The 13,188-nt window shown below is 41.4% G+C and overlaps 1 protein-coding gene across 2 annotated transcripts in view; it reads right to left on the bottom strand.

Annotated features, from left to right (window-relative positions):
- The window catches only part of PTPRE (protein tyrosine phosphatase receptor type E), a 187,699-nt gene extending 178,419 nt beyond the window's left edge, over nucleotides 1-9,280 (bottom strand). Inside the window, exon 1 of one of the 2 annotated variants that reach the window (XM_069980041.1) lies at nucleotides 8,962-9,280. The gene's annotated coding sequence lies outside the window, so the exon portion shown is untranslated. Of the gene's footprint in view, nucleotides 1-6,675; nucleotides 6,732-8,961 lie in introns of those variants that run through there. The other variant, XM_069980043.1, reaches the window with a different exon arrangement.
- Nucleotides 9,281-13,188: the final 3,908 nt, after the last annotated feature.

Genomic DNA, 13,188 nt, shown 5'->3' with positions numbered 1-13,188 from the left:
TGATGTATTCTTTCCAGTCTAGAGAGCGGGAGATGTTTTCTATGTGGATTTCAGCTGCTCTGAACAGTTCCTGACATTGACAGAGGTGGCAGCAGAGAGCACTGTGTCAGACTGGAAAGAATACACCACTTCCTGCAGGACATACAGCAGCTGATCAGTACTGGAAGAATGGATGTTTTTAATAGAAGTAAATTACAAATTCCTGGCACTTTCTAAATACAGTTGATATGTTGATCTGTTAATTACTTCTATTTGAAAATCTCAAGTTTTCTATTACTTATCAGCTGCTGTATGTCCTGCATGAAGTGGTGTATTGTTTCCAGTCTGACACAGTGCTCTCTGCTGCTGCCTCTGTCTTACAGCAGGAGAGGTTTTTGTTATGAGGATTTGCTACTAGTCTGGATAGTTCCTGACATGAACTGAGGTGGCAGCAGAGAGCACTGTGTCAAACTGGAAAGAAAAAAAACACTTCCTGCAGGACATACAGCGGCTGATAAGTACTGGAAGACTTGAATATTTTTAAATAGAAGTAAATTACAAATCTATATAACTTTCTGAAACCAGTTGATTTGAAAGAAACCGATTTTCAGCTTTAAAATACATGATAGGGATGGGGAACCTTCAGCCCTCCAGCTGTTGCAAAACTGCAATTCCCATTATGCCTGAACAGCCAAAGCTAAAGCTGCAACAACTGGAGGGCCGAAGCTTCCCCATCCCTGATATATGCCATAGTCTACTACTGACTAGTGTAAGGATATGCTTGGGATATGGACGGAAAGTAGACACTTGTATATGTCTGCCACAGTACCCCACAGTACATGTCAGCATACCATGCCGCTGATATCCCAACACATAACTGGAGCGTATCAGCACAACGTGAGGATGAGAATATGGCCATAGCTGGGGTCTTAAACATGTTAACACAGGAAAATTACATTTTCTTACTAAACCATGAGAATGTGCTGAAAGGAATTGACCAGAAATGTAAATGGTTTGGGGTGAGGAAGGATGAGGTACACACAGCGGAACATGCGGAAGTGTAATGGAGAAACACTGCAACAATCTAATTTTACTATGAAATATCTATCTTTTATCAGAGGATCAATTAATATTTATCTAGCTCCTATCTATCTATCTATCTATCTATCTCCTATCTATCTATCTATCTATCTATCTATCTATCTATCTATCTATGTATTATCTTTCTATCTATCTATCTATCTATCTATCTATCTATCTATCTATCTCCTATCTATCTATCTATCTATCTATCTATCTCCTATCTATCTATCTATCTATCTATCTATCTATCTATCTATCATCTATCTATCTATCTATCTATCTATCTATCTATCTATCTCCTATCTATCTATCTATCTATCTATCTATCTCCTATCTATCTATCTATCTATCTATCTCCTATCTATCTATCTAGAGAAATGTATTCCACGGCACACGGCTGCAATTCCAAATGAAAGTGTTTATTCCATCAAAGGTGATAATATAACATAGTGCAGCACAGCAAGTTTAAAGTAAGTGCGACGTTTCGACGGCCTCAACGCCGTCCTCCTCAAGCATATGACGGCATTGAGGCCGTCGAAACGTCACACTTACTTTAAACTTGCTGTGCTGCACTATGTTACATTATCACCTTTGATGGAATAAACACTTTCATTTGGAATTGCAGCCGTGTGTCGTGGAATACATTTCTCTACTTATTGAAAGTCCGTGGTCGGGACTTATCTACAGGCACCGGACTATCTATGTGACTGCAGTGGTGCTGCTCAGACATTATCTTGTGCTATCTATCTATCTATGTATTATCTATCATCTATCTATCTATCATCTATCTATCTATCTATCTATCTATTATCTATCTCCTATCTATCTATCTCCTATCTATCTCCTATCTATCTATCTATCTCCTATCTATCTATCTATCTATCTATCTATCTATCTATCTATCTATCTATCTCCTATCTATCTATCTATCTATCTATCTATCACCTATCTATCTATCTATCTATCTCCTATCTATCTATCTATCTATCTATCTATCTATCTATCTATCTGTCTGTCTATCTATCTATCTATCATCTATCTATCTATCTATCTATCTATCACCTATCTATCTATCTATCTATCTATCTATCTATCTATCTATCTATCTATTATCTATCTATCTATCTATCTATCTATCTATCTATCTATCTCTTATGGGCAGAGTTCTCTCTCTCTCACAACTTGACTGATGGAATGGCCGCTCCGCCAGTCAGTGACTGGGACAGGACGTTGCTTCAGTCACTGACTGGCTGAGTCATCACAACTAGGGGGAAAATGACTTCCAGCGGGGATCCTGAGGCCTCTCCAGCCACTTACCGTGGGCATGAGGAGAGGTAAGTACCTACTTGCAATCTATTTCCCCTCTCCCCCTGCCGGATTTTACCAATCGCCAGACTTCTCCTTCAATATTCTGTATGTTACCATATGTACAATGTTCTGGAATCAGGGACCCTTTAAAAATAAAAATTATGGGGGAGATGTATCGAACATGGTGTAAAGTGAAACTGGCTCAGTTGCCCCTAGCAACCAATCAGATTCCACCTTTAATTCCTCCCAGACTCTTTGGAAAATGAAAGGTGGAATCTGATTGGTTGCTAAATCTCCCCCAATATCTATAGCGTTCTGTTTTTATAACTAGAACACAACACTCCTGAGTTGGATGACCGCCCCTTTGGCAGGTGCAGTGGCAGCCATAATGACAGTCACTCAGCTTTCCCAGAAACACATATAAGAAAGAGGAACAGAAATAGTGCAAAGGCCCCAAACCAGATGCTGTGATCGGCCGTGCACAGCCCGGCTATCCTCCTAATCTCATGGTTCTGACTACGCAATTTTGTCAACACAAAGCAACTACGGACATAAAGTATTTGTGGAATTCTGTGGGAAGAAGGAACCAAACACAATATAGTGGCCGCTTTATTCTGAGGGATTCACAAGCCAATTGGGGTCCATGTGTCGGCACACATCAGGAATGTGAGCAGTGAGTGTGTTACACACTGACACCATACTGGTGAATCTGCACCCAGAGACCAAGAAGGAAATATCCACCACCGGGGCTGGGGGGAGATCCACTTCTCTATGCATCAGATGCTCCATGCACAGGACTGCTGACTGCACAATAGTCAGTCACACCGAGAAACACACAGGGGTCTGACAGGAGCGAAAATAACAAGAGGCTGCAGTGTACATAGAGGAAAATGTTCTCAGCATCCGAGAATAAATCTAATATTACAGAGGGAGGCTAACGGCATTCGGAATTCCGCTAGTTTTGCTCAGTGTGAATTCAGCCTTACTATCTGGTGTGCTGCAGATTGTTGCTATTACATTTGGGATCCTTGGCCAAAGGACTTGCTCAGCAAGTACCCATTCTGGATCTGGATGTGTGGCTTTTCCTCTACTCTAGATAGATAGATAGATAGATAGATAGATAGATAGATAGATAGATAGATAGATAGGAGATAGATAGATAGATAGATAGATAGATAGATAGATAGATAGATAGATAGATAGATAGGAGATAGATAGATATCAGATAGATAGATAGATAGATAGATAGATAGATAGATAGATAGGAGATAGATAGATAGATAGATAGATAGATAGATAGATAGATAGATAGATAGATAGGAGATATATAGGAGGTAGATAGATAGATAGATAGATAGATAGATAGATAGGAGATAGATAGGAGATAGAGTAGATAGATAGATAGATAGATAGATAGATAGATAGATAGATAGATGATAGATATCAGATAGATAGAAAGAAGATACATGCAAGCCAATAGATTTACTGAGAGAGTAGTAGATGCTTGGAACAAACTCCCAGCAAAAAGGGGTTGGTACTAATTTACAGTAACTAAATGTAAACCTGCCTGTATATCTATCCTAAGATAAGAAGGAAAATAATATAAGAGCAGACAAAATAGACGGCGTGGTCTTTTTCTGCCGACAGTAGATAGATAGATAGATCATAGATAGGAGATATAAAGATAGATAGATAGGAGATAGATAGATAGATAGATAGATAGATAGATGATAGATAATACAATAGATATACAGGATAAAGTTCTGAGATCAATAGATACAAGATAGATAGATTGATAGATAGATATGAGATAAATTGATATTACAGAGACTCAACTACAGTATATACATAGTCTTCACATTTTTCTGCAATCCTTAGTCACAACCTGTATTATGGCCCAGAGCTGTATTTAAAATTCTGCCAGTTGCTATTAGGAACAGACAACAGGATTGTGGTCAGACACACCCCTAACATAAGTAAGAGCCTGTGGGAGGAGCATAGATGTCATGTGCTAACGTTTGGCTGTATTTTTTAGCAACATTGGCAGCTCATCTTCCTGCACATATATCTCTACTGTCAGTTTGCAGATCACACAAGCCGTGCACACATACCTAGTGCACTGCTGTGTGATCTGGCATCTAGGAGTTCTTTATCCCAGGACACTGTCACCTCCCATCCCACTCTCTGGCCGCCACTGTGTCTTCAGGCCGCTGCCCTGGCTCCTCCAGCTGTCAATCATTCTGGAGGAGGTGGTGGTGGCGGCCTGCACTTACAGCAGCGGCCGGTAAGCAGGATGGGAGCTCACAGTGTCACAGATCCGCATCTGCAACACTGTCAGCCCAGGATAAAGCACACAAAGATGCCGGATCACACAGCAGAGCTGATGGTAAGTATGATTAGCCCTGATGGTAAGTATGCACTGCTTGTGTGATCTGGAAACTGACAGCATGGATATACGCATATCAGTGCTGTCAGTTTTCCTGGCTGTATGAACGACACAAGGATTGCACGTGAGGTGCGGCTGTTTAATTCTGCCGCGCGAAAGCACTGTAAATGGCCGTAGATGGGTAGATGTAAAAGAACCTCTATTGCCTTTTAGGATTCGCTGCAGATTTATGGCACATTTTCCCAATTAAAGGGATTATCCAGGATTAGAAAAATATGGCTTCTCTCTTCCAAAAACAGCACCACCCCTGTCCTCGGTTTGAGTAGAGTATTGCTGCGTTTACACGGAACGATTATCGTTCGAATTTTCGCAATAACGATCGCATTTGAGCCATAATCGTTCCGTGTAAACACAGGAAACGATCAAGCGACGAGCGAGAAATTGTTCATTTTGATCTTTCAACATGTTCTCAAATCGTCATTCGCTAAAAATTTGCAGATCACTTCGTGTAAATAGTCTTTCAAAGATTCACCCTATGTGTGAGATGGGCTTAGGTGATCTTAAAAACGATCGCAATAATGAATTTTCTAACGATTTTTCTAACGATTTATTTGTCTAAATGCTGATCGTTATAAAAACCAAATCGTTGCTTTAAAATCGTTAAACGATCGTTTGGGCGAATTATCACTTTGTGTAAACGCAGCAGATCAGCTCCATGGACTGAATGGAGCCTAGGTGAAATACTGTACCACACACAACCTGAGGACAAGGGTGCCGCTGTTTTTAAAAGAAAGTGCCCATGTTTTTCTAATCCTTGATAACCACTTTAACTTCTATAGGAAAGTCTAATGCTCAGTTTACACGGAGCGATAATTCGCCCAATCTATCGTTTAACGATTTTGAAGCAATGATTTGGTTTTTATACCGATCAGCGTTTAGACGAATAAATTGTTAGAAAAATCGTTAGAAAATTCGTAAGAAAAATCGTTATTGCGATCGTTTTAAGATCGCTTAAGCCCATCTAAGGGCCCTATTCCACCAGACGATTCTAAACGATAATCGTTCGGTTGAAACGCAGTTAACGATTAACGACCGAACGAGAAATCGTTGATCGCTTTATAAGACCTGGACCTATTTTTATCGTTGCTCGCAAATCGTTTGCATTGAATAATGCTGCTTTTACACGGAACGATTATCGTGCGAATTTGTACGATAACGATCGAATTCGAACGATAATCGTACATGTAAACGCAACGAACGATTGAACGACGAGCGAGAAATCGTTCATTTTGATCTTTGAACATGTTCTTAAATCGTCATTCGTCGTTCGCAAAAAATTCGCAGATCGTTCCGTGTAAACGCAGCAAAAGCCTGTGACAAATCCCTAACATAAGATGACTACACAGGGGACACCATCTAGAAGTCAAGTCACCGGAACAAGTTTGGTGCAGACTTCCAACCAAATACATGGTGGCCAATGCGGATGCTTATACTTATGCCATATGTGTGGCACTGGTGGCTAGCAGTACTTGTAACTGGGGGTCCTAACCATCAAGTCCAAGAGTCACAAGTGACTAGCAAACGTCTTATACAGGGATGGGAACCTTCGGCCCTCTGGCTGTTGCAAAACTACAATTCCCATCATGCCTGGACAGCCTTTGGCTGTCCAGGCATGACGGGAATTGTAGTTTTGCAACAGCTGTAGGGCGGAAGGTTCCCATCCCTACCCTAATAGATGGATATGCTAGTCACCTGACTCTTGCCTTCATACTCCAGCAAATACGGCGCCCAAGCTCACAACCAGGACATGACTTTTTCTGACCAATTATACAAATCTGTATAGAACCGATATATAATGATACTAATGACAGACATCACCATGCATCACATTATAGTCCAGACTACAACTCTCATCATACCTGAATGCCCCAGGCGGGAAGAAGCAGTAAGAACAGACGTAATCTGCTGCCTATTAGAAGCTGTACTCAGGTGAACCCACATGGCAGGGGAAGATTTGAATACACTAGTAAGTCTGCTAGTATAGAGCTGCCCTGGGATTGGCTAGGGCAGGACATGTGACTGATTTGTTATGCATTAAATGCAGCTTCTACACCATACTATTCTGCAGTCACCCTGGACCGGAGGCTCTGCAGAACATCATCCTCTGGATATAAGGCTCTGCATCATCTGCACACCCTGCAGAGCATTACATTACTATACCATGCAGAGCATTACATTACTACACCCTGCGTTACATTACGTGCTCTAATAATAAAACTAGTACACATGCTGCTATAATGTAGAGTACATACTCAGCCATTACTGTGCACTGCCTTGTGAGATTCTGTATAAGCTGTGGGCTGTTCAGAACCTATGCTATTCCCTGCAAGAATGAGGTTCTGCATCAGCTGTGGTCTTTGCGTTCCCTCTGCTGTGAATGGTGCTCTGCATCAGCAATGATTAGGGGTTGAATAGAGAATCTATGCTATGCCTTGTAGACATGAGGTTCTGCATCAGCTGGGGGCTGTTCATAACACTGTGCCCGTGTGGTCAGTACATAATCTACAGTATACAATACCTCGTACCTCAGTACATAATCTATACAATACCTTGTACGGGTGAGGTTCTGCATCAGCTGCAATCTGTTTTTAATCTATAAAATGTCCTATTGGAATGAGTTTCTACTGTGGTCTGTGTGGAACACTATGCTGTGACCTGTGACTTATACATGCTACACCTTGTAGACATAAGGTTCTGCATCAGCTGTGGTCTGTATATAATCTATACTATGCCTTATAGTTATGAGGTTCTGCATCAGCTGTGGTCTGTATATAATCTATACTACGTCTTGTAGACATGAGGTTCTGCATCAGCTGTGGTCTGTATATAATCTATACTATGCTTTGTAGGCATGAGGTTCTGCATCAGCTGCGGTCTGTATATAATCTATGCTATGCTTTGTAGGCATGAGGTTCTGCATCAGCTGCGGTCTGTATATAATCTATACTATGCTTTGTAGGCATGAGGTTCTGCATCAGCTGCAGTCTGTATATAATCTATGCTATGCTTTGTAGGCATGAGGTTCTGCCTTATGGTCTGAGCAGAACACTAAGCTACTATATATCTTAGATATGAGGTTCTGCATCAGCTGTGGGATGATCACAATACTGTGCAGGGGTCTGTACCTAATCTATAGTATGCTATGTATTGTAAATATGAGGTTCTGCATCAGCTGTGGTCTGTATAGAATGTCTTTTTGGAATGAATTTCTGCATTAGCTACTCCTTATAAAAGTGAGGTTCTGCAGCAGCTGTGGTTTGGGCAAAATCTAAACTATACCTTCTAACAGTGAGGTTCTGCAGCAGCTGCGGTCAGGGTATAATCTATGCTATGCCTTCTATGAGTGAGGTTCTGCAGCAGCTGTGGTCAGGGTATAATCTATGCTATGCCTACTATGAGTGAGGTTCTGCAGCAGCTGTGGTCAGGGTATAATCTATGCTATGCCTTCTATGAGTGAGGTTCTGCAGCAGCTGTGGTTAGGGCACTATCTATGCTATGCCTTCTATGAGTGAGGTTCTGCAGCAGCTGCGGTCAGGGTATAATCTATGCTATGCCTACTAGGAGTGAGGTTCTGCAGCAGCTGTGGTCAGGGTATAATCTATGCTATGCCTACTAGGAGTGAGGTTCTGCAGCAGCTGTGGTCAGGGTATAATCTATGCTATGCCTACTAGGAGTGAGGTTCTGCAGCAGCTCTGGTCAGGGTATAATCTATGCTATGTCTACTAGGAGTGAGGTTCTGCAGCAGCTGTGGTCAGGGTATAATCTATGCTATGCCTACTAGGAGTGAGGTTCTGCAGCAGCTGTGGTCAGGGTATAATCTATGCTATGCCTACTAGGAGTGAGGTTCTGCAGCAGCTGTGGTCAGGGTATAATCTATGCTATGCCTTCTATGAGTGAGGTTCTGCAGCAGCTGCGGTCAGGGTATAATCTATGCTATGCCTACTAGGAGTGAGGTTCTGCAGCAGCTCTGGTCAGGGTATAATCTATGCTATGCCTACTAGGAGTGAGGTTCTGCAGCAGCTGTGGTCAGGGTATAATCTATGCTATGCCTTCTAGGAGTAAGGTTCTGCAGCAGCTGTGGTCAGGGTATAATCTATGCTATGCCTTCTATGAGTGAGGTTCTGCAGCAGCTGCGGTCCTCTTACCTGTAGGCTGTCACCGCTGGAGCTGTCACCGCCCGCCGAGCACTAGACCGGAGCCGGTGAGGCGCTTCTCTCCCCGGGGCCGGTACCGCACTCCGCTCCGCTCCGGCTGCTGCAGCGCTTCATCTCCCGGCCAGAAAGAGAAACAATCCTCCCATGTGCTGAATCCAATGATAGGGAATACCCAGCCCGGTGTCACCCCGCCACTGCTGCCTACACCATCCTTCTCCTCCTCCTCGGTGCACGGGAGATGTGTGTGTCCTGGAGCACACTCACTGCTGGAGGGGCCAGTTCACACACAGCCGCCTATCCCCACACTGCATGGGAGCAGCCTCCTGCATGTGTCACTGCTTTCCTTCTACTGTACATGTCAGTCAAGTCCATGAATGGTAAGAGCCTCCTCCTCCTCCTCCTCCTCCTCCTCAGCATCATCTCACTGCTTCTCTCTACAACCTGAACTTACTGGCACAGGATCCTCGGGAGTTCTGCACAGACATCATTGTACAGGACTGAGAGGTAGCAGAGATTACAGACAGAGATGGAGGAGAGAAAGAGAGGAGATACAGAGAGAAACACATAGAGAAAAACAATAGATAAATAATAGGAAGATTAGATGGAAATATTTATAAGTGTGAGGATATCTAATACATAATACAAATATATATGATATAAGAGAGGTGAGATGGATAAATGGATTCTGATAGAGAGATAGGTATGATGGATGGAGAGAGAAATAGATGATGGATAGAAAGAAAGAAAGATGGACCTACTAGCAATGGATGATAGATAGATAGATAGATAGATAGATAGATAGATAGATAGATAGATAGATAGATAGGAGATAGATAGATAGATAGATAGATAGATAGGAGATAGATAGATAGATAGATAGATAGATAGGAGATAGATAGAAGATAGATAGATAAATAGGAGATAGATAGATAGATAGATAGATAGATAGATAGATAGATAGATAGATAGATAGATAGGAGATAGATAGATAGATGAGATAGATAGGAGATAGATAGATAGATAGATAGATAGAAGATAGATAGATAGATAGATAGATAGATAGTGGATAGATAGATAGATAGATAGATAGATAGGGAGATAAATAGATAGGAGATAGATAGATAGATAGATAGATAGATAGATAGATAGATAGGAGATAGATAGATAGATAGATAGATAGATAGGAGATAGATAGATAGATAGGGAGATAAATAGATAGGAGATAGATAGATAGATAGATAGATAGATAGATAGATAGATAGATAGATAGATAGATAGGAGATAGATAGATAGATAGATAGATAATAGATAGGAGATAGATAGATAGATAGATAGATAGATAGATAGATAGATAGGAGATAGATAGATAGATAGATAGAAGATAGATAGATAGATAGATAGATAGATAGATAGATAATAGATAGGAGATAGATAGATAGATAGATAGATAGATAGATAGATAGTGGATAGATAGATAGATAGGGAGATAAATAGATAGGAGATAGATAGATAGATAGATAGATAGATAGGAGATAGATAGATAGATAGATAGATAGATAGGAGATAGATAGATAGATAGATAGATAGATAGATAGGGAGATAAATAGATAGGAGATAGATAGATAGATAGATAGATAGATAGGAGATAGATAGATAGATAGATAGATAGATAGATAGATAGATAGATAGATAGATAATAGATAGGAGATAGATAGATAGATAGATAGGAGATAGATAGATAGATAGATAGATAGGGAGATAAATAGATAGGAGATAGATAGATAGATAGATAGATAGATAGATAGATAAATAGATAGATAGATAGTCTTTACACTGCACTTTATCTGGTTAATGTTGTTTCATGCTTTTTCACCTATTACACTTACAGCCGTCCTCCTGCTCTTGAGACGTCTCGTGTATATGTATATGTATTCATTGTATTTTTAATAATACAGTAAATTATTCATTGAACATAATGGGGCAGATTTATCACGTCTGTCTAACAATAAAACTGTCTATGTCGCCCACAGCAGCCAATCACAATGAAGCGTTCATATTGCCAAAGCAGATTAAGAAATAAAAGCTGCGGTATGGTACGGCAGGCGAGGACAGCTTGATAAAGATGCAGATATGTTTCTCCTTTATGTAATTCCATAGATTGTTGGATGAAGAGAATACCTTGGGGACAGCCGGGGTCTGATCAGGAGTCTGAATTTACTTTAGGATCTGAATGGATTTGTGGTTCTTAAAGGGGTATTCCGCTCAAACATAACTTTTTATATGTTGCTGCCCATGGTGAGACTAACAATTCCTTCCATACTTGTTATTATCTATTCAGTCTCCTTCCCGCAGATCTGAGCTGCTGCTTTCTGCTGAAGACACAAAACACTGTGTGTGCGCTTTTCTCTCTGTCTCCCCCTCCTCCACCCTCCCTTCTGAGACGGCTGATGTAAACAAGTGCCTATTTGCAACTTTGCAACCCCAGAAGAAGTTATTATAGCGAAACGTGCGTCAGTTTGTGGACCCAAGAGCCTCCATTGCTGGTTCACAGGTTTGTGGCAGGTGATGTGTGATATGTGTACTGATGCTTTACTGTCAACCCCCTTCCCCCTGTCCTTGTGATGCTGCATACCTAATGTGTAATTTTTCCCTCTCAAGTTACTGCCTTTTGGTTGTATTAACCATTTGAGCCCTGTTACATGGTTTGAGCACTTGTACTTTAAGGCTATGTTCACACAACGTAGGTTTTGCGGTAATCACGGCCGTTGTTGCAACGGCCGTGATTAGTGCAGAACTTTTATTGTGCTGAAGGCTGAGGGAATCCTGGCCAGAGTGTATACACAAAGTATATATACATACACATAGTATACACTCTGGCTGGGATATCTAGTGGCGCAGCGAGAAACTGACATTGAATAGCAGCCGCAGAAATCCCTGTCAGGTCACACAATGGAGCATGCGGCTCCGGCCGCTCGCTCCATAGTGTGCAGTGGGAAGTTCTGATGCGGACGCGCACGGATGCACCCACATCAGAACTCGGCGGCAGTAAAGATCATCTAGCCGGTACTCCCAGCATTACAAAGAAGCTACAAAGTTGCAGATAAAGCCTGCCAGGGACTTATTTACATCAGCCATCTTGGAAAGGAGTGGCCGTTATTAGTTTCTAAGTCTGTTTTGGAGCAGGTATTAGTTTAGGGGTTTGGACTTGTATTATATTACTTTAGGGGTCTAGACTGGGGTCTGAAATATCTCAACAGTTCCTTCTGGGTATTAGTTTAGGGGGTCTGGTGAGGGGTCATTATTAATTTATCTGAAGTCTATATTAGTTTAGGTTTCTGGGGTCTGCATTAGTTTAGGGGTATTAAGTTTCTATTAGTTTAGGGGTCTTTTCTGGGGTCTGTATTAGTTTAGGGGACTGGTCTGGGGTTTGTATTAGTTTAGGGGTCTGGGGTCTGTATTAATTTAGAGGACTGGTCTGTTTTTTTTTTATTAGCTTTGGGGACTGTTCTGGGGTCTGTATAAGTGTAGGGGACTGTTCTGGGGTCTTTATTAGCTTAGAGGACTGGTCTGGGGTCTGTATAAGTGTAGGGGACTGGTCTGGGGTCTTTATTAGCTTAGAGGACTGGTCTGGGGTCTGTATAAGTGTAGGGGACTGGTCTGGGGTCTTTATTAGCTTAGAGGACTGGTCTGGGGTCTGTATTAATTTAGGGGCCTGGTCTGGGGGTCTGTATTACTGTAGTTTAGGGGACTGTTCTGGGATTTGTTTTAGTTTAGGGTTCTGGTCTGGGTCTGTATTAGTTTAGGGGCCTCGTCTGGGTCTGTATTAGTTTAGGGTTCTGGTCTGGGTCTGTATTAGTTTAGGGGTCTGGTCTGGGTCTGTATTAGTTTAGGGTTCTGGTCTGGGTCTGTATTAGTTTAGGGGCCTCGTCTGGATTTTTTATTAGTTTTGGGGACTGTTCTGGGGTCTTTATTAGCTTAGAGTACTGGTCTGGGGTCTGTATTAATTTAGGGGCCTGGTCTGGGGTTTTTATTAGTCTTGGGGACTGGTCTGGGGTCTGTATTAGTTTAGGGAACTGCACCGCCAGTATAAAAAAAATGCTGGAACCACTCAAAATTACACAAAGAATGAAAATTTTATTAATAAAAACACAGAAAAAGAAAAATAATACCAAAAACAATGATCCACAAGTGCTGACACATAAAACAACACAAAGGGGG

Source organism: Dendropsophus ebraccatus, chromosome 8 (assembly GCF_027789765.1).
Source record: "Dendropsophus ebraccatus isolate aDenEbr1 chromosome 8, aDenEbr1.pat, whole genome shotgun sequence".
In the NCBI taxonomy this organism is placed as follows: domain Eukaryota; kingdom Metazoa; phylum Chordata; class Amphibia; order Anura; family Hylidae; genus Dendropsophus; species Dendropsophus ebraccatus.
Note: the sequence above shows the minus strand (reverse complement) of the source record. Positions and strands in the feature narration are given on the sequence as shown.